We start from the raw sequence: 4,404 nt of genomic DNA, 5'->3' as shown, positions 1-4,404 counted from the left end.
ACTTGGGGGAATCCTCTGATGAGAACGGTAAAATTATTTTGCTTTTAAATAGCTTGCCAATTCCCTGTCACTTTTTTAACGGGGAGGGCAACTTTACATATACTCCACATCTAGGGCCAGACTTCTTCGTGCCAGATAGTGAGTGCGTGACTAATAGAGTCAATAGTATAGCGACCAGTAGTTGTAGCTCGGGTATTAACTTTGTGACCATCTTTTCCGTTGGATAAGGAATTTTCATCTGCCTCTATCTTACCCTTTGCATGTGTTTACTTGTATGCAGATATGGCCACCCCTAATGTCTTCGACCTATATCAGGCTGAGGAGGAAGAGGAAGTTCCTCAGCTCCGGCGAAAGTCGTCAAGGAGGCACACCGGAGAAACAAGCCAGGGACCCGCCAAAAAGAGTTGAACAGAAGACCCTCCCAAGGACATGTCAGCTGGGCAAACTTCTGCTCATCCTTCGGCTCCTGCTGAGAAGCAGACTCCTTCTGCCCCGCCAAACCCTTCGGCTGCGCCCACTAGGGAACAAAACAAGCGGAAAGAAGCTCTTGGGGCCAAACTCTCGAGCCATGCCTTACGAGCAGCCAAAGACCGCCTCGCTCACATCGCGAAGAATGACCATGTCAAAAATGCGTTGGTTGAGGCAGAGAGCATGGCAGTCGACCAAATCTTGAACAGGACCCTGAACGAAATAGCCAGCGTAGTGCTTCTTTATTTCTTAGGCCTTAGTCTTTTATTCTTTGCAACAGGTTCTAACTTTATCTTTTGTCCTCAGGCTTTGCTGTCTGCAACTGCTGCTCGTACCCACACCCAAGCCACCATCAAACAGGCTCGTGCAAAGGCTATCGAGAGGCACCAGGTGAAAGCGGCCGAGGAACTTTCGGCTGCAGAGGCCAGGCATGCAAAGGAGTTGGAGACGATGGTTCAGCAAAGGGATGCCGCGGTGACAAAGTTGTCAGAGGTTGAAGCTACGAAGGCAACTATAATAAAGCAGAGGGAGGAGTATCAGGAGGCCAGCCGAGTCCAGTATCGCGAACGCAAGAGACTGGAAGAGGATCATAAGTCCAAGGACGAGGCCATTGCTACTCTTGAGGGCAAAGTAAAGCAGCTGGAGCTTGACAACTCCAAGAATCTGGAAAGATATAAGAGGACAACGCTCCGGTGTTTTCACAACTTCTGGAAACACAATCAGGGTGCTGACTTCAGCTATCTTTTAGAAGATGTTAGGACTGCCGAGCTGGCTTGCTGCACCGCTCAACTGGCTGAAGAGGAGGCAAGAGCCAGGGTCCCTACTTCCCCAAGCATTGCTGGCGTAGAGGAAGAATGAGCTGCTGAGGATGCTGCCAACCAGAATGCTGATAAAGACCCTCCTGCTCCCAATGCCTCTTGAGCTTTATTAATATTTTTTCTTTCTTTTGATTATACGACCCACGGGTCGTGATGTAAAGACAATACCTTTTTTGAATTTGCTGCATGGGCAGCAAACCTTTTCTTTTATTTGAACAGTTACATCCAAGCTGTGATGCTTGCAGTGTAAAAGATTACATCATGATGCTATAACATTTTCATTTATTATAACATTTGTCTGTATGACCGAACTTAGCATAGTAATTTGGCTTGATTTAACAAAATATAAATTTTGAAAAATACTCTAAGTACCTTAGCATGCTTTCACTCATTTTGTTCATGTGTTTACATACCTCATGGTACGCTTTGCTATCGATGTGCCTTATATGCCCCCCAAGTGATCGAGGAGCTTTAGGTCCTTGGTCACTTGCCTTGACCACGACCTGTTCGAACATTTTTGCTCAGGTGAAAAATAATACTTGTAATACAGCAAAACAGCACACGTAATGAACAAATACTTGTAAATATAAATTTACAAAAGTTGGCAAGAATGACTGGCTGCGCACAGTCCCTTATAATCTCGTATTAAAAATGGACTAAACATGTCTTTACGAGTGATTCTAAGATAGAATCTTACATATACGAGCGATTAGCCATACAGCGTGGCTAACCCTCTTTGCAAAACTTGTAAAAAGTAAAATTTTAATACAAGCCAGTCCTTTAAAAAGGATTGTTCACTGATAGTACTTGCGCAGGTGTTCTCCATTCCAATAATGTGGAATGAGATCTCCGTTTAGGCGTGCAAGTTTATAGGTGCCCAGATGAAGGACTTCTTCAATCTGGTAAGGTCCTTCCCAATTAGGTCCGAACACTCCAGCAGTAGGGTCGCGGGTATTCAAGAAAACTCGTCGTAGCACCAAGTCACCGACGTTGAATTTTCTTTCTTTAACTTTGGAGTTAAAGTACCGGGCGACTTTTTGCTGGTACGCAGCAACTCGGAGTTGGGCCTTCTCCCGTATCTCGTCAATCGAGTCTAGGGATTCCATCATCAGTTGGCTGTTCTGGTCTTGGTCGTATGTTAGGCGTCGATGTGAGGGGGGATCTAATTCGACAGGCAACATCGCCTCATATCTGTAGGCTAAAGAAAATGGGGTATGTCATGTCGCTGTTCGGTGAGACGTTCTATACGACCAGAGGACTTCAGGCAGCTGCTCTGGCCACGCTCCTTTAGCTTCTTCAAGCCTCTTCTTCAGGGTATCTTTAAGAGTTTTAGTCACGGCTTCAACCTACCCATTTGCTTGGGGGTGCGCAACTGAAGAAAAGCTTTTAATAACTCCATGTCTTTTGCAGAAGTCGGTGAATAAGTCGCTGTCAAATTGGGTTCCGTTGTCTGAAACTATCTTTCTAGGCAAACCATATCGACAGACGATGTTCTTGATAACAAAGTCAAGAACTTTCTTGGTCGTGATGGTAGCGAGTGGTTCCGCTTCGACCCATTTGGTGAAGTAATCAACTGCCACGACTGCTTACTTTACTCCGCCTTTCCCTGTAGGTAGGGATCAAATCAAATCTATTCCCCATACTGCAAAAGGCCACGGGCTTTGCATCTGTTTTAATTCGTTTGGAGCTGCTCGTGGAATCTTGGAGAACCTTTGACATTTATCGCATCTTCGTACAAACCCCACTGAATCCTCGTTCATAGTTGGCCAGAAGTAGCCTTGCCTTAGAATCTTCTTTGCCAAACTCTGCCCCCCAGCGTGATCCCCGCAGAAGCCTTCATGCACCTCTTTCATGAGTTCCTTAGCTTTTTCCGGTGTAACGCATTTGAGTAGTGGCATTGAATATCCTCTTCGGTACATAATACCATCGACCAGTATATACCTAGCGGCTCGCCTTTGTAGAGTTCTAGCTTTGTTTCTATCGGCTGGTAGCACACCGTTCGTCAGATACTCCAAATAAGGTGCCATCCATGTATCCTCCATTCGAATCTCCACTTGTATGCTTGGCTCACTCAGTCTTTCTACTGGCACAATGTTCAAAGTGTCAGCATCCTTCGCACTTGTGAGTTTTGCTAAGGCATCTGCATTTGAATTCTGATCTCACGGAATTTGCTGGAGGGTGTACTTCGTGAACTGGGCTAGCAGGTCTTTTGTTTTATTCAAGTAGGCCTCCATTTTTAAGCCTCGTGCTTGATATTCTCCTAGAACTTGATTCACCACCAGCTGTGAATCACTGTAGATATCAAGCGTCTTTATGCTCATATCCTTCGCCATTCTCAATCTAGCGAGGAGTGCTTCGTATTCAGCTTCATTATTCGACGCGGTGAAGTCGAACCTAATGGCGTAGTGAAATCGATGCCCTTCCGGCGTTATCAATATCACTCCCGCTCTAGCGTGGGATTCGTTGGACGACCCATCCGTGAATAACTTCCACGAAGGAGCTTGCTCTTGAGGATCAGGCGCATTAGGCTGTTTGCACTGCTCGCTGTCTGGGAGTTCTGTGAACTCTGCAATAAGACCGGCCAAGACTTGTCCCTTTACTGCTGCTCGCGGTGAATAAGTTATGTCGAACTGCCCTAGTTCGACTGCCCATTTTAATAATCGCCCAGCCGCCTCTGGTTTTTACAAGACTTGTCGCAGGGGTTGGTCAATTAAAACTGTGATAGGATGGGCTTGGAAGTAAGGGCGTAGCTTCCTAGAGGTCAGGATTAAGCAATATGCTAACCTCTCGATTGGTGGATATCTCAACTCTGCCCCGATCAGTCTCTTGCTGACATAGTAGACTGCTTTTTGTACGCCTTCTTCCTCTCGCACTAGTACCGCGCTAGCAGCAACTTCAGTAATCGCCAGGTAAATAAACAAAGTTTCTCCTTCGATCGGCTTTGATAAGATGGGAGGTTGTGCCATATGGGCTTTCAAGGCCTGGAATGCTTGCTCGCAGTCTCCTGTCCATTCAAACTTCTTATTTCCCCTAAGTAGATTGAAAAAAGGGACGCACTTGTCTGTTGATTTCGAAATAAATCTACTTAGGGCTACGATTCTCCCGGTTAAACTTTGTA

The sequence above is a fragment of the Humulus lupulus genome, chromosome 1 (genome assembly GCF_963169125.1).
Source record: "Humulus lupulus chromosome 1, drHumLupu1.1, whole genome shotgun sequence".
NCBI lineage: Eukaryota > Viridiplantae > Streptophyta > Magnoliopsida > Rosales > Cannabaceae > Humulus > Humulus lupulus.
This window is presented reverse-complemented; position numbering follows the sequence as displayed.